The sequence below is a fragment of the Schistocerca americana genome, chromosome 2 (assembly GCF_021461395.2).
Source record: "Schistocerca americana isolate TAMUIC-IGC-003095 chromosome 2, iqSchAmer2.1, whole genome shotgun sequence".
Classification (NCBI taxonomy): domain Eukaryota; kingdom Metazoa; phylum Arthropoda; class Insecta; order Orthoptera; family Acrididae; genus Schistocerca; species Schistocerca americana.
In genome coordinates, this window is record NC_060120.1 from 369,199,367 (window position 1) to 369,218,208 (window position 18,842).

Here is an 18,842-nt window from a genome sequence, read left to right on the forward strand (position 1 = left end):
ACCAACCAAGTTTTTTTCTGCTTTCATATGAAGAGATTCGTAACAACACTGAATGAAGTACAGAACAGTACAAAGGCTCATAACTATAGAACACATCTGTATACAGCCTCATGGGTAAGCTTATGATAACTAAGTAAACATAAGTTAGACCAAGGGCCTGGCGCGCCAGTGTTATGTTGGGCTGATGTGCGCATAGCATGGCGCTTGCTGTGCCATCTGTCCAACTTGTGAGGCGACCTCTCTAAGCAAGCCTTGGAGATAGTTGTGTTGCACAGTGTTTGATTATGCGCACTCACACTATAGAGTTACAATACTCCTTCTTCCTTGGGCAAAAGTTTTCACTGTGGACATGTCCATGTCTTCACTGGTAGGTGACAAATGCTGAAGCAAGTGTTGTGCAGACACAGAAGAATAGGGTCTGAATGGCATGGCATGGACAGACCCGGCACCCACTCCTCACAAGAGGCTGTAAGGCAGCACTGGTGATAATGCTGCTGTATCTATGTCTACATCCAGGCAGGTACTCCATGATGGAGGCAGTAGAGAAGGCGATGGTGGTGGTGGTGGTGGTGGTGGTGGTGGTGGTGATGATGGTGATGGGCTGTGGAGGTAGAGGTGGCCCAGCACTGACAAATAAACCCGGTGGTGGTGACACCCAGAGCAAAGACGGTGCTGGACCTGGAGGATGCATGGAACATGCTGCGGGGCCCAGCACAGTCGGCCACATGGGTGGAGGGCTCTTCTGTGTGCTGTCTGTCACACGTGGATGGAGCTACTCATAGTGACGACGCCAAACCATCAAAGGTGCACACGATACAGAGGCGGTGGCCTCGGTAGCACTGGACGACTGCTGGTATCCACTTAAGATACCTGCCAAACCACGGGCAAAGTGGATGGAATCGATGTGAGGTGGGTGCTGGTGGATAACTGGGAATCTGCTGGAGCATAGAAGGGGCTTACGGGGTTGGTGACTTTGAAGTAGCTCTGCTGGACTATAGTTGCCAACTGGAGTAAACATGTTGAACTCAAGAACCTATCAAGGGCTTCCTTGGGAAAAGATTGAGTGATACATTTTTTGTCAGGATTTTGAATGTATGGACCAGCTGCTCCACCTCTCCATCGGACTGGGATGAGAGGGGGGGGGGGGGGGGCTGTAACATGCTGAATGCCACTATTTGTTCAGATATCTTCAAAAATCTTGAGACACAACTGTGTGCCGTTGTCCGTCACAAATGTATAAGGCAATGCTTCTAAGGAAAAAATCTTCGAGACTACGGTGACCAGAACTGCTGTGGATGTGGACAGGAAATGAACCACATAAGGGAATTTTGAGAAAACATCAACTACTACAAGCCAAAAGGAGTTACCGAACAACCTGCAAAATCAGCATGAATATGATCTCATTGTCAGTACCTGCTCAGAACGTGTGGCAGTAGGCAAGCAATTTTGTATGAGAAATGCCCCAGTGATCCAGGTGGAGAAGGCACATGATACCCCACGAGTGGAATCACAACCCTGCAGACAGCCTCTTTGGTAGCCGACAGTTGCACACCATCAAGAACTGAGAGGCGCTGATGGAGATCATAATAATTATGCAAAGGATCCAATGCTCAGCCAGATGGTGTATCCAGCCAGCCGTGGTGGAAAAACTGAACAACCTGACATAAGACAGGATCGGCTGCAGCTGCCACCAAACTCTAAAAATTGGTAATGAGAAAACTGTCAATGGTGTTTTGGGCTTTGAGATCTAAATGGAAACACAACAGTTCATCCTGATCAAATTCTGGGTCATAGCCAATCTGCAATTGAGAAGGAGCATCCACCATAGCCTGTTGTGCTGTGGGTCGGAAATGAATCGCATAGTTATCGAGTGACGGAAACAGAGCCCAGTGCTGCAGGCAATGGGCTGCCTTGTCCGGTAAAGATGCCTAAGGACTGTAAAGAGAAACCAGAAGTTTGTGATCAGTAACCAAATGAACTTAGAACCATATAGAAAAACATAAAATTTTTTGAATCTGTACACAATAACAAGGGCTTCTTTTTCTATCTGTGAGTAGCACTGTTGTGCCTGATTCAAAGTTTTGGAAGTGTACATAGTAGGGTGTGTGGAACAGTCAGCATATTTTTGTGCAAGAATGTCCCTCAGGCCATACTGAGAGGTTCTGTAGCAAAAACAAGATGTTTCTGTGGTTTGAAGGTACCTAAGAAAGATGACGAGTGTAATTTTGACCATAATAAGGTAAAAACATGTTTGCAGATGGGTGACCAGTGAAAAGGAACATCTGTATATAAGGGACCATGAATGGCTGGGCCCATGTGGCTGCACCAGAAAGAAATTTATGGTAGTATGCAGTCTTTATGAGAAAGGCTTGTGACTCTTTGACAAGGTAGGACATGGCAAAGCTGTAATGTCCTCTACTTGCTGGCATAAGGTCTTGACGCCAGCATGCAAGACTTCAAAACTGAGATAGATGATAGACAGCTGAAAAAATTGTGATTTGTCCAAGTTGCATTTCAAACGGGCAACCTGTTGCACTGTGAACTAGGGACAAAGGTTCTGTAAATGTTCATCTGTTGATGAAACCTGAAACCACAATATCATCTATGTAGTTAATGCACCTTGGCATGGTGGCCAAGAGTTGCTCCAAAAATCATTGAAAAATGGCAGGAGTCCTAGACATGCCGAATGGCAGGTGCTGGTATTGATAGTACCCGAAAGAAGCATTCATTGTGAGGGCACAACCCCAAGGAGGTATTCACTGTGAGTACACATTTGGAATCATCATCCAGAGGCAGTTTTAAGTAGACTTGTGACAAGTCTAATTTGGAAAAATATTGCCCCCCCCCCCCCCTCCCTCCCTCCAGAAAGCCGTTCTAAGAATTTGTCCAGATGGCGTAAGGGATACGTGTCAGTAATGTACTGTGAATTTACAGACACTTTAAAATCACCAAAGAGCCGGATGTTGCCATTAGGTTTGTTGACAATTACCAACAGAGTAGACCATTCACTCGAAAAGACATGCATGATAAAACCCAAAGACACAAGTTTATTTAGTTCCAATTTGACTCGTTCCCGTAAAGCTACTAGGACTGGACCAGCACAAAATAAAGTGGGGGGGGGGGGGGGAGGGGGATCAGTTTCATTATGAAGTGAGCCTTGAACTGGTAGCACACCCTAAAGCTTCTGAAAACAGGGACGAATATTCTGAGCAAAGCACATCCAATTGTTGGTACGAAAATTGATCCAATAGCAGATGCACTTCATCAGAAGTAGAGAACCCAAAGATTTTGATAGTATGTAACCCAAATAAGTTTCCAATGTTGACACCAGCTACTACTTCACATGTCAAACATTGAACAGCTGGTTTGTACTCTACGGGAGTAGAGGACTGCCCCAATGTACGTATTGTTGTTTGTTGTAGCTCACAAACTGACGAGACACAGGACGATCCTGGTGAGACGAGATCCATATAGGTTTGAGAATTTTAACAAAGCCACTGCTGCACCCTTGTCCACTTGTATTTTTAAAATCTTGTGCATCACATGTACTTTAATGTAGAGCTTGTTGGGGGCTCCCATCACTTGGGAAACACTGTTCATGTCCATGTTTATGTTTGGTGAAGCAGGTTGAGTTGCACCCAGACGCAGTATATCCTCTTTTTTTATGAAGGTCACTTGTCATCCAATGCTTTGGGCATGCGGCCCTCCCATGTTGAACAAGACAAGAATGGCACAATGGAAGAGGAACATGTGGCAGTGGTTGTGATGCTGACTGCTATTGCTGCTTGGCATGGCGCTGCCCCATGTGGTGTGGAGGCCGTGGTTGCGTGACCATGACATCATCTTTGTGCCATGAGTGAAATGACAACAGCCTAGGAGGAGAGCAAGCAATGGTGGTTACTTCACACCATTCTTCTATGTGATTAACCGCTACTGTGGATATTTTAAAAGACTGAGTGTTGTTCAGAACATTTGTGAGAGAGGGGTTTTCACATTGTAAAGCACATTCACAAACTTTCCTGTCAGGGACCTGGCATATTATAACATCTGAACCATTGAATCAGCATATGAGTCCCAGTGGGCCTCAGTAGCAAAGTGACTGTGATGGCTAAGCATAAGAAGTTCTGCTGCCCAAGCTCTGTACCACTGTTGTAGCTACTTCTGCAATGGTGGAAGTCAGTGCGAGCAATAATAACATAGTATGTTTGTAATGATAATTAGAGATCGACTAACACATTCAGCAAAAGAGAGACTGGTAGGTTCATGAAGAAGAGCTCACTTACACAAAACTTGATAAACACAAGGAGACATCCATGACAAAAGCAAAACTTATATAAGTGGGGGCTGGCATCTCCAAAACCTTGAAAATGTTGCTGAAAGAGCTTTTGATATGCACCCGAATCTTCTACAGAATCAACATAGTAGAATCATCATATGGAGAAAATATTGGGGGTTGTATCAGTCGTGGCGGGACCTGGCACATCAGTGAGTCTGTCAAACTGTTTGGTACCACAGAGAGAGCCTGTTGCTGGTCAGTGAGAGCTCACTGTTTCTCATCAAGAGATTAAAGATCTTCTTCTACTGACATGTTGGTTTTATATCGAACCAAGAAACAGAAGACACATCAGAACACCATACTCATTGCCGAGCATCTTGTAACGTTGTACAGAAGCAATATCAGAAGTAATACTAACCAAGTTTTATTGTGCTTTCTCATTGAGAGAGTCACATTAACACTGAATGAAGTATAGAATGATAAAAAGAATCATAACCATAGAGCACATAAATATGCAGTCTCATAGGTGAGCATACAGTAAGTATACATAAGTGAGGCCGAGAGCCCAGCACACTGGGATTATGTTGGGCTGTCGTGCACACAGCAAAACACTTGCTGGATCATCTGTCCACATTGTGAGGTGACCTCTCTAAGCCAGCTGCAGAGGCATTTGTATCACACTGTTTGATTTTGCATATTTCACACTATAGGTAACAACAAGTTTCATGCCAACTTTATTAATTACTAATGTTTTTGGAAGAAGGAAAGACCTAAATGACATCAAAGAATTTCTTATAAATCCTGTTATACATATTGTTGTGCAAGAGCAGTCAGTTTAGATAGAAAGCATATCAAGTTTCTCATGAATTTAACCTGTTGAGCTAATTTATTTGATATTATACAATGTATGTGGCTATCTTATGTTGTTATCAGACATGAATGCTATTGCTCAGCACACACACTCATTTGCAACTTGTTATATGAGATGTATTTTTGATGATACTGCAACAGAATCTGATAAAAAGAGAGTAGATACCAGCTTTTTTATGCTAAAAGTGCGAACTTTGAGTACTGAGGAAAACACAGGAAAATCGTAAATTAGGATTTGGATTTGGAAGCTGCTAGAATTACACTTTGGAAGATCATTTGGAATGAGCAGAAAAGCTGTGTAAGGTTGCATTTGTTTTTGAGAATTGTGACAAATTAATGATGATTACAGGTACGTCATCAGCATTTTGCAGGACATAGTTTATTGAATGTGTTCATACCATATTCTTACATTAGTAAGTAGTTGGAGTGATAATCTGAGTGATTATTGTGAAGAATGACAACATTAACATTTATTGTCTTAATATTAAAAATCCTGAAAACCCATATCTGAGAATTTAATGCGACAGCAAAATATTCATACATAAATTATACAGCTTGCCCCAAGAGTTTTCGTTGACACAGTTAGCAATTTCCAGTAATCCCTGCAAACCCCCCCCCCCCTCCCCCCCCCCCCCCCCCCCCCCCCCCGATCCCTTAAAAACTGGAACTCCCACGTATAAAATAACTTCAGACATCTGATTACTTTCCAAATGAGTTAATGTGTCAAATAACTGAGGATGAAAACCTTTATGTTTGATGACGCAAACACCCTAATTATGTTGGTTGTATTAGGAAGGGTTACACCGTGTTTGGATGGGACTGTTTGGGCACCCTTCACTGTGGCGTGTGTTTCATTTGATCTTGATTTGGCAGCATGTATATTTTCATCTGCAGCTTGCAGCCAATCAGTTACAAATAGTCTTCATCATCAAACTTAAATAGAATATCTCTTCGGACAATTGTTGTACTCAAGTTGATAATTATGCGTTCGATGAAAACAGATCACTTTAGCATTGAGCCAAGATAGCAATAATTACAATTGATATACATAACATACTCTGTAGGTTTTGCAAAGTAATTTTTGTTCAAGTATGCATTATTATAATTTGCCAGCACATTTACAATACTGAACAAACATTTAAATTGCATTTATTAATACTAAAAACAATTCTCCATGCTCAGTGGTAAAAACTTGCAAGAGACACACTAGTCAACAAGTTCAGAATGGTGGGGGATGGGAGGGGGCAGCAGTTGTAGTGCACAGTTAAACCTCTCTTAAAATGAGAACTTGTAAAGGAGTCTATAACGTTCAATGCCCACAGGCACAACCGATAAGCAGTATAATTACAACTAGTTGCACATGACCAAACTACAATTCACATGTGACATACAATGACAAGAAGTTGCACTGTCACAACTGTTGCCCCTTCCATACGCTAGCTGCATTAAAATGTGATGAACACATTACCAACACCTGTTCATTTTAACACACCACAGCTGCTGGAAATGAGCTAGACAAATTACCCTATGATATCCAAATTATTATCATTCATGGTGAATTATAGTTAATCCACTTGCAAACTTAGGTCTAAGCCAACCCTTGTGCAAGGAAATAAATCAGGTAGGAACCAAACCCGGGACCACGGTGAAAGGTCAGAATGAATGCCGGTATGTGAACGTGTGACCAGAGAGTTCCTTAACCATAGCTCATAAAGCTCAAACCAAACTAAATGCCTCAAAAGATCACTGGCTAGAACCCAGTTCCAAGGTTGTGTAATTTCTTACTTAGTATTTTCATCACGCTCACAAGTACAAGTCTCAACAAGAGAGGACAACCAAATTGACAGTCTTACAGTTAGCAAGCAAATAGGTTGTGAACAAAATAGAATATACCAATTCAGTACAAAAGTTGTTGATTGAATTGCACCTCTCCTCGTATGTGTCCCCCTGTGGTAATTTATTTACTATTGAATATATACGCCAAAGTTTCATTTACATCTGCTTGGTCTAACCATCCACAGCACACCATACTATACAGGAATTTAGGAGAACTGATTATAAATGCCACATTGCAAATGCCTATGCAACTGGTATGGCAGATTACCAGTAATGCTACAATAGGTGGCCCATCTTCCCAACTTCTATTGCAGTACAATGGCAATTGTGATGTTTTCATATTCTAGCTAGCTAGTAGTCAAATTATGTTTTTTCCACAAAGAAGGCCTTCCTTTTCTGATGCCAACATCACACAAGCTAGCATGCTGCTCTACCAAACCTCCTCGGCTTTGTCACATAGGGAACCACAAGGCCCAGAATCATGATCATCTTTAGGGAGCTCAGCCGAACCACACCAATTGTTAAACAATGATGTCTTTTATAATTACAGGTGGTGATGAAGAATGTGTATCTTAGCAGCTCTGTACTGGCTGATAAGAATTTTGGTCTCAGCCTAACGTTAACTAATATGTGACTTTAACTATCCGCACGTTGAGTGACATATTTTTAGTGCTAAAGAATTAGCAACATGTCTATCAGACAAGCACCATGGGCAGTTTGCAACATTGACTGTACTGTAAAGGAAGATTAGGGTTTAACATCCCATCGATATCAAGATGGAGCATGTGCTCGAATGTTTCAAGGCTGGGAAAGGAAATTGGCCATGCCCTTTAAAAGAAACCATCCTAGCTTTTGCCTTAGGCGATTTAAGGAAATTGTGGAAAACCTAAATCACGATGGCCAAACCATCGTCTTCCCAGTGTGAGTTTGGTGTGCTAGCCACTGTGCCATCTCACTCAGTGACTCCATAGTAAATAGTGCTGGACATCTACTTGATTGGTAATTGTGTTGTTTCAATAAAGTGACAAGTTTGTACAGGACAATAACTCCCTGACCCAGGAAGAGTTCAAAGTTAGTGGTTGCTATCGAGATTGTCAGCAGTTTCTTGCAACGAAGATTGGCACTCTCGTGTTCTTATATCTACATTTTCCGTAGTATAAAATTACAAAGAAACGTAATGCATTGCCAGTACTTATATTTAGGGGATGAAATACCACTGATGTGATGGTAAATTGTAAGCTCCTCCCCTGTTACACTCTTGCTGGATATGATTTTTATCCTCCTCCTCCTCCTCCTCCTGATGGGTGGGCTGTAGGAGGAGTTGGAGGAGGAAATTAGTGTTTAACAGCCCATCAACAATGACCTTATTAGAGACGGCGCACAAGCTAGGGTTAGGGAAGGGTGGGGAAGGACATTGGCCATGTTCTTTCTTAGGAACCATCCTGGCATTTGCCTGAAGCAATTTAGGGAAATCACAGAAAATCACCATCTTCCATCCTGTCCCTGCCCAAAAGATAATGACAGAATTACTAGGAAATTTTGCTCATGTTCTTTGCCATCAATGTAACACTTTAGTAACATCTAATTCATAATTAGTTTCCTTCTGTTTTCCACAGCACTGATAATACGTGCACTACTCACACAAAAATATGAGAGCTCTGCAATCTCACTTAACTGTAGATACAATTTATACGTTAGTATATTGATCTGGCTACCACTGTCCAGAAGTCCATCAGTTGTAATACTATAAACATTAATGTCAATAATGAGCATCAACACATCTTCAGTATTACTTGGCAGCTTATCCATTCTCTATGTACAGTTACCCTCAATAGCAGCACCTCTGTCAAAACTGGGTGAAAAGTTAGTGATGGGAATACTGTGATAATGTAGTTTACTCCATTCACCGTTGCAGTGCACAAACTTTAATTGCACTCGGATGCTGTATAAAATACTTTTTATGCCCAGTTTGAGTCTCATGTATTTCAGTTATACACAGATAATGAGTTACCACATACCACACTTGTTGATGTCCTGTAATATTGTTTGATTGCACAGTTGTTTATGGGTGGCAAGTAAATCATTAAAACAGTCACTATGTAAGTCATTTTATATAAGTCATTCATTACACTGTCCTTCCAATCAAATAATCATATCAGAATGAATAAAATATGCATATTATCAGTTATGAAAACAACACACTTTTGTCACAGTAGGTGATAATCATAATTGAAGTTTAACACAGCCACTGAGAATATTTTCACAGCCAAATTAATCATTTATCATTTAAAACATTCACTAAATTATTTAAAAACTCTCAGTCATGAATGTTACACCAAACATGGGACATATATTTTTGTATGTTAGATGTTAACAAAGCACAATTAAAGCTTTATACTTCTGAGTAGGCGAATAGGAAAAGAGGATTCATTTTTAGCATGAACTTTGAGATATAGTAATAATTTCTGTGGAATTATAATGGTTAGTTTGTACAAATATGTGATTCTATTTCAATAGCAATGTTTGAAAAGATGATGTTAGTTTCTCAAAATTAAAAGAGTACAGGTGTTGCTAATATATATGTTCATTGTTGGTTGTATGAATAGTTTATTTATTTATACAGCTTGTTCATCTGCATTATTATCAGGAATTCAGTAATTATATGTATGTTTACATATGAACAATAACAAACTTGAAATTACCCAATATTTCGTGTTTAGCACAGTTTTCAAGCAAACTAAGTAGCTCATTATATTCCTAAACCAAAATAATGTAATCCATTTGTATAATAAAAAGGATGTATATATGTGTGTATGTTTCACATCTCCTCCTAAACCACTGGACCAATTTCAACCAAACTTGGTACACACATATCTTACTATAAGGCAACCATTACAGTGGGGCCTAAGAATGACCTACCTATCATAGTCCAGGTGATATGACGGCTTAAATAATGAGATGCGTGAAAATTTATTACTTCTTTGCTACTAATGCTATTCTCAACACATTTTGCAGACAGTATACACATAAGCCGCTGAATGTACCTACACTTACAAATCATTGTATGACACACAGTGCAAGAGATAACCCTTACTCCAACAGTTCTCGTCTTTCCTCAAGAGACTGCGGTTTCTAGTAAGAATTGCTTTTGCAGTTACAATTAACAAGTCACAGGGGCAGTCTTAAATACTGAGGAGCAGATATGACAGCTCCACATTTCTCTCTTCAATGACTTTGTCACTCAAGGGTGGGTTCACTCAAGAATGTATTCATTGTTCCTTCTGGACAGGAAACTAAAAATATTATTTATAATCAAGTTCTGAGTTAAATAAACATTACAAAAAATTTGTGTGTTGCATACTACGTTTCTTAATGTGGATATTGTCTTTATACGTTTGTACATTATATGTATTTCTTTGTACGACTGTTTCATAAACTCAAAGGTGTCTTCATGAATAGATGTAAATGAAATTTTTTCAGTATTACATTATAAACACAGATCTTTTATTGGTTTTCATTTCTATGAGAAAACTGCCAAATTGAATACCCAGGCAAAGCCATATTTGTTGTCAGTAATTAAGCTTTTTAGGTGCTGGGAATGTGTGATATAAGTGACAGTATTGAAGATACAAGTGATGGAAGAAAAACATAACAATGTAAAGAATCCTCCTGCTTTGTCACAACTTCCCACTCTCACAAGTTCATCCCTTATGCCATAATCCATACCACACTGATTATTATTAATGGCAAGTGCTGACGTGTTGACTACACCTACACTTTCGATTTGAGTCCCACCCAATACTGCACAAAGTTTTAACTATGAAGGTCATACTGGTAAGCATTCATCATTCCTTTCTCAACCCATTGATCTGTCTTGTTTTTTGTCTGTCATCTGTTACAATCTTCCCTATGTTGTCAGTAATCTGCATTTCTACATGCTCCGTTTTCCCTTCTGTCAAAGTGATTTGGTGACCCATAATTTTCTGTGAAAACTATCTTCATGTGGTGAAAAACGTCTTACAGTTTCCTCTACCAAAATTCCATCTCTTTATGTTGTCTCCTTTCATGATCATTATTATCCATGCAATATAATGACACGTTTCATCAGTTTCATGGTAGCAAAGACAAATCCGTTTTTGCTTGTACCACTTAAGGCAATCTTCGAATTAAAATTTCTGTTAACTAATTATCTTTTACTGAATCATCTAAGTATGCTTTCATCCAAATGCTTTTGAAAATATTCTCACATGATTACTGCTTTGTGAGTGTAATTTTGTGATGACAATAATGATGTTTTGATAACCCACTGATGGTTTTGCAACCAATATTTGTTAAAAAAAAGCTGATTCAAATTCTTCAAAAGTTTCACATTTTTCAAATGCCTTAGGTGCCACACAGGTAAATGGCAGTTTTTAAATAGCTCACACATGTTAGTTTCTGTCTTTCTGATCATATTTTAGGGAAAAGATTTCAGATGTGTTTGATGAAAATCACTGGATACGTGCCATGAGCCGATTTGAATTCCTGAAGTCTTCTCAAATTGTAACCTTTGATAAGACTCCAAGTGTGATAACTAGACCTTGGATTCTTAGGTCATACAAAGCGCATTTTAGACACCTAAAATAGGCTCTTTCAGTACCTCATTTAGGCTATATAAAACATAAAAAGCACATTACATATGTATGACAATATTGTTAGTCATTAAAAATACAGACAATGAAAAGAGGCTGTTTCACAATATAGCCAGCATTATATTACTTTACTGTTCAAATGGATCCCAAATCTTTTTACTTTTTCCTGGACAAAAATACAGTATAAAAAACATATAGGCATAGGTTGAAATACGTGAGTTTAATAAATACCTGATAAAGCAGTGGTTTCAAACATTCAGATCATAGTCATCATAACAGTAAATAACTAAAACCTTCTCTAGGTTTTTGGCACAAAACACTGTGGTTGTAACGCCTAAATTTATATGCTGAAAAAGGATGTCTACACCAATGGTGGTCAACCTAGTCCTCTTTTTAATAAAAATGTTATGTTTGGTAAGTAACTATTATTATATGCTGTGAATTTTTGTAACTCTGCTTATTATTTTTATACACTAAAGTTACTTCCCTACTTTATAAATTACCATTACTATGGAATGGTGAGCAGTTAGTAAATTGTACTACAAACAGAGGTACATAAATGGGTGGCAGGTAATAAGGGTTGATTACCTCTATTCTACATCAGCGGATGTGTCAGGGGTGTGCTTCACTTCCTGCACATGTTGACTGGAACGCTGCAATTAGGGGAGCTTGATTTTTGCTAAATATGGATTCTATTGCACTTGAGTCCTGTTCTCAGCATTTTCTTCCATTGAACTGTTCATGAACTGAAACTAGAATGCATTTTTATCAATGAACATGTTACTCTTTATATGTCTGTTGGTACACTATGTAAAAGGTTATTTTGGGAGGTGGATAAAAAAAATTGACATTCCTACAATGAGAGTCAGTGTATAACAAAGGTGGGAGGTGTGGATCTTTTAATGCAATGCCTAGGCAGCTTCAACTCTCCCCTTGTGGTGTCTCCCCCCCCCCCCCCCCCCCCCCCCCAAGTGAGCTCAGTTCAAGGTCTATGAATATCTTTTTGGAAACAGGCAGTTAACCAGGATTCTATGAGCTACAGATTCTGTCCCCCCCCCCCCCCCCCCCAATGTTGTTCATGCTGCTCTATCCTGTGCAAGCCTCTTCATCTCTGAGTAACTACTGCAACATACATCCTTCTGAATCTGCTTACTGTATTCATTTCTTGGTCTCCCTCTATGATTTTTACCCTCCATGCTTCCCTCCAATACTAAATTTGTTATTCCTTGGTGCCTCAGAATGTGTCCTACCAATCAATCCCTTCTTCAAGTCAAGTTGTGCCACAAATTCCTCTTCTCCCCATTAGTAACATGTTCTACCCATTGAATCTTCATTATTCTTCTATAGCACCTCATTCAAAGCATCTATTCTCTTTTTATTTAAACTGTTTATTGTCCTTGTTTCATTTCCATACATGGCTACACTCCATACAAATACTCTCAGAGAGGACTTCCTGACATTTAAATCTATACTCAATGTTAACGAATTTCCCTTCTTCAGAAGGAAAAGGTCTGCGACGGTCGCAGCTTAATATGTAAGACAAGCAATGTGGAACAGAAACAGCATTTATTTTATTGGTTCAACAAAACATCTATCTTGATAGTTATTAAGTTTTTTATGACCATATGCACTGATATTCAGGCACACCTTCAAATAAAATATAAACTGTACTACTCAGATAATATGCATGACCAGTGTAACCTGCTAGACATGTGTCCACACATTTGACTCAGTATCAAACATACTGCTGTGCTGAATGGTTGCTGGATGCTGGCACACACCAAACTACGCCCGTTGTTGAAACCAGGAAAAGAGAGCGATGTATTTTCACATTCACACAATGTATAATTCAGAAAAGTCATCAAAAACGCACATACACAGGTACATTACTCAATAAATTCACCAAAAACTGGAACGTCTCATGTACATGTATATCTCAGAAAATGTTAAAAGTAGAGAAAATTATCCCTAGCTTTTAAAACTGTTAGGTTTTGGAAGGGGGGAAGGAGGAGCCAGTTACTCAGACTCATGTTTGAAAGGGTTGCACCTCTTACGAGATTGACACAAAAGCGAGAGGGGTGGGGTCACATTAGGAGTTCAAATGTAGTACATATTTAACCACTGTACAAGACTGAGTGAGAAGTAAATATGGATTAAGAGAAAGATAAATAATAAGTGGAATGAGTAGTCAGTTAAGAATAAGAGGAAATTCATAAAGGAGCTGTAGAAAAATTAAAATGAAAAAATGACGAAGACAAAGAAGAATTATAATTAATAATTGAGTAACATACTACAAAAAACTAATATAAAAATATACCAGTAAAGAAATATTACCAATCCTTACAACTAGTGGATTCCTCTCAGACCAGTCTGAGTGACCTGCCCCTTCTTCTTACCCTTCCAACAACTATCCCTCTTTTCTCCCTTAGTAAGGAACTAACAGTTCTGAATGTGAGGAAAAGTTTTCTCTGCCTTTAAATGTTGGCATTGACAGTAATGAAATTTTGCCTCATGAAACTAAGTATTGGCCAACTATTCTGTATCCATGTAGTTTACAGTTTTGTCAAGTGAATTACTATAACATGATAGTTTAGAATCAGTGATAGAACACTGTGCTCAGCACAGGCTTTTCTAATCTGCTGTGTGCCTTCCACCACATGCTGCTGTAGAAATTGAAATGAGCAAAATACTCTGTGATCGTATAACAACATGATTAGATTAGATTTACTTTCTTTCCACTTGATCTGTAGTGAGGAGGTCCTCCAGGATGTAGAACATGTAAGAAAAACAATAATACATGACAAATATTTGCAACTAAAACAAATAAGCTAATTAACCTTCCACAGGTCCCAAGTGTAATGATCGCCATTTTTTTTAATTTTATTTTTAATGAACACTATATGAAAGGATTATTTTACAACACTCATTTACTAAGATTGCATTAATGCACTAAATTTAAAATTAAAAAAAAGGTTTTTTTGTTTATAAGGTAATAAACATATGATAGAACTACTACAATAGTTATTTACAATGAACACATTATTGCACTGAAATGGCGCAGAAGTTAGAGAGAGAGAGGGGGGGGGGGAGTGTAATCTGGAAAGTTATTGTGTGTTCCTGAATAATGCACACCTTTTTGTACAAGAGTAAGTGACTTTAAATCCTTGTGAAGATCATTCTTACTTCTAATATTGATTTCATGACCTGAGCTGTTGGTTTGAAAAAGTGATATATTTTTAATGACAAATTTCATTAAGGAATAAATATATTGGGAAGCAGTAGTTAGTATCCCTAGTTCCCTAAACAGGCCCCTGCAGGATGTTCTTAAGTTCACACCACATATAACTCATATTTCAAGTTTTTGTGCCCAAAAAACTTCAGCTTGGCGTGATGAATTACCCTAAAAAAATAATCACATATGACATTATGGAGTGAAGTAAGCATAGTATGCCACCTTCTTAATTTTTAGTCACATTGCAAATAGAGATTTGTTTCAGCAGTTCTGTGGTGTGCTCCTCCCAATTGAATTTATTATCAAGCTGTAATCTCATGAATTTAACACTGTCCACTTCTTCTATCTGCTTGTCATCATATGTTAGGCATATACTCGTGGGACACCCCTTACAAGTTCTGAACTGCATGTAGTGTGTTTTTTCAAAGTTTAGTGACAAAGAATTGGCTAGGAACCAATGATAAATGTCCACAAATATTGTATTAGCTGATCTTTGCAAGACTACACTTGATTTGCTATTTATTGCAGTGTTTGTATCATTGGCAAACAAAACAAATTTGGCACCTTGTAATGTTACTCGTGAAAGGTCATTGACATACACAAGAAAAAGTAAGGGCCCGAAGATGGAACCTTGTGGGACCCCACACTTAAACAGAGGCTTAACTTCAGCATATTTCAACCATTCAGACAATATTCCACTGATAAATGACTGGTTACACAGGTAGCTTAATATGTTACTTAACTCAGAATCACATTCTGTAATTAACTTTGTTGATATTTCATCATACCCACTAGATGTTTTTGATTTTAAAGATTTTATGATGGACATTACTTCTGCTGGGGTAGTGAGGGTCAGATTCATATTATGGAAGTTACTTGAAATGTCTGGTCTGAGGTATCCCATGGTAGTATCTATAGAACCTGAAAAAAAACATCTCTTCAGTAACAGCTATAAAATGTTTGTTAAAAAGTTCTGCAACACCATACCCTTCTGTCGCCAATGTATCATTTACTCTTAATGCTGTTTGCCCCTCTTCATGTCTGGTTCTACCAGTCTCCTTCTTCACTACATCCCATATAGTTTTTATTTTGTTATCTGGTTTGACTATCTTTTCCTTGTAATGTATTTGCTTTGATGTCCATATTACAGTCTTTTAATATTTTGCAGTATTTCTTGTAATGTGCTATAGCATCAACATCAGAACTGTTTCAGATTGACAGATATAGTTTTCTTTTTGTTTCACAAGATACCGTTATTCCTTGAGTAATCCTTGGCTTCTTTGTAGACTTTGCTCTAATGTTGGTTAGATTGGGGGAAAACCGTTTTCAAATAAGGTGGTTATTGTTGTGGTCTTCAGACCTGAGACTGCTTTGATGCAGCTCTGCAGATCTCCATGCTACTCTATCCGGTGCAAGCTTCTTCATGCCTTCGCATTCGGGAGGACGACGGTTCAATCCCGTCTCCGGCCATCCTGATTTAGGTTTTCCGTGATTTCCCTAAATCGTTTCAGGCGAATGCCGAGATGGTTCCTTTGAAAGGGCACGGCCGATTTCCTTCCCAATCCTTCCCTAACCCGAGCTTGCGCTCCGTCTCTAATGACCTCGTTGTCGACGGGACGTTAAACACTAACCACCACCACCACCACCATCTTCATGCCTGAGTAACTACTGCAACCTACATCCTTCTGAATCTGCTTAGTGTATTCATCTCTTGGTCTCCCTCTACAATTTTTACCCTCCACGCTGCCCTCCAGTACTAAATTGGAGATCCCCTGATGCCTCAGAACATGTCCTACCAACCGGTCCCTTCTTCTTGTCAAGTTGTGCCACAAACTCCTCCCCAATTCTATTCAATACCTCCTCATTAGTTATGTGATCTACCCATCTAATCTTCAGCATTCTTCTGTAGCACCACATTTCGAAAGTTTCTATTCTCTTCTTGTCCAAACTATTTATCGTCCATGTTTCACATCCATACATGGCTACACTCCGTACAAATACTTTCAGAAACGACTTCCTGACACTTAAATCTATACTCGATGTTAACAAATTTCTCTTCTTCAGAAACGTTTTATTTGCCATTGCCAGTATACAGTTTATATCCTCTCTACTTCAACCATCATCAGTTATTTTGCTCCCCAAATAGCAAAACTCCTTTACTACTTTAAGAGTCTCATTTCCTAATGTAATTCCCTCAGCATCACCCGACTTAATTCAACTACATTGTATTATCCTCATTTTGCTTTTGTTGATGTTCATCTTATATCCTCCTTACAAAATACTGTCCATTCGATTCGACTGCTCTTCCAAGTCCTTTGCTGTCTCTGACAGAATTACAATGTCATCGGCGAACCTCAAAGTTTTTATTTCTTCTCCGTGGATTTTAATACCTACTCTGAATTTTTCTTTTGTTTCCTTTACTGCTTGCTCAATATACAGATTGAATAACACCCGGGAGAGGCTACAACCCTGTCTTACTCCCTTCCCAACCACTGCTTCCCTTTCATGTCCCTCGAGTCTTATAACTGCCATCTAGTTTCTGTACAAATTGTAAATAGCCTTTCGCTCCCTGTGTTTTAACCCTGCCACCTTCAGAATTTGAAAGAGAGTATTCCAGTCAACATTGTCAAAAGCTTTCTCTACGTCTGCAAATGCTAGGAACGTAGGTTTCTCTTTCCTTAATCTTTCTTCTAAGATAAGTCATAAGGTCAATATCACCTCATGTGTTCCAATATTTCTACAGAATCCAAACTGATCTACCTCGAGGTCGGCTTCTACCAGTTTTTCCATTCATCTGTAAAGAGTTCATGTTAGTATTTTGCAGCTATGACTTATTAAACTGATAGTTCGGTAATTTTCACATCTGTCAACACCTGCTTTCTTTGGGACTGGAATTATTATATTCTTCTTGAAGTGTGAGGGTATTTCGCCTGTCTCATACACCTTGCTCACCAGGTGGTAGAGTTTTGTCAGGACTGGCTCTCCCAGGGCTGTCAGTAGTTCTAATGGAATGTTGTCTACTCCCGGGGCCTTGTTTCGACTCAGATCTTTCAGTGCTCTGTCAAACTGTTCACGCAGAATATCATCTCCCACTTCATCTTCCTCTACATCCTCTTCCATTTCCATAATATTGTCCTCAAGTACATCGCCCTTGTATAGACCCTCTATATACTCCTTCCAACTTTCTGCTTTCCCTTCTTTGCTTAGAACTGGGTTTCCATCTGAGCTCTTGATATTCATACAAGTGGTTCTCTTTTCTCCAAAGGTCTCTTTAATTTTCCTGTAAGCAGTATCTATATTACCCCCAGCGAGATAAGCCTCTATATCCTTACATTTGTCCTCTAGCCATCCCTGCTTAGCCATTTTGCATTTCCTGCCGATCTCATTTTTGAGATGTTTGTATTTCTTTTTGCCTGCTTCATTTACTGCATTTTTATATTTTCTCCTTTCATCAATTAAATTCAATATTTCTTCTGTTACCCGAGGGTTTCTACTATCCCTCGTCTTTTTACCTATTTGATCCTCTGCTGCCTTCACTATTTCATCCCTCAAAGCCACTCATTCTTCTTCTATTGTATTTCTTTCCCCCATTCCTGTCAATTGTTGCCTTATGCTCTCCCTGAAACTCTGTACACCTTTTGGTTTAGTCAGTTTATCCAGGTCCCATCTCCTTAAATTCCCAGTTTCTTCAGTTTTAATCTACAGTTCGTAACCAATAGATTGTGGTCAGAGCCCACATCTGCCCCTGGAAATGTCTTACAATTTAAAACCTGGTTCCTAAATCTCTGTCTTACCATTATGTAATCTATCTGATACCTTCTAGTATCTCCAGGGTTCTTCCATGTATACAATTTTTTTCATGATTATTGAACCAAGTGTTAGCTATGATTAAGTTATGCTCTGTGCAGAATTCTACCAGGCGGCTTCCTCTTTCATTTCTTACCCCCAATCCATATTTACCCACTACGTTTCCTTCTCTCCCTTTTCCTACTATCGA

The 18,842-nt window shown here is 39.0% G+C and overlaps 1 protein-coding gene across 4 annotated transcripts in view; it reads left to right on the forward strand.

Moving 5' to 3' along the window:
- The window catches only part of LOC124593978 (dual specificity mitogen-activated protein kinase kinase 4-like), a 127,664-nt gene that overhangs the window by 93,203 nt on the left and 15,619 nt on the right, over positions 1 to 18,842 (forward strand). The gene's annotated exons all lie outside the window — the stretch shown is intronic.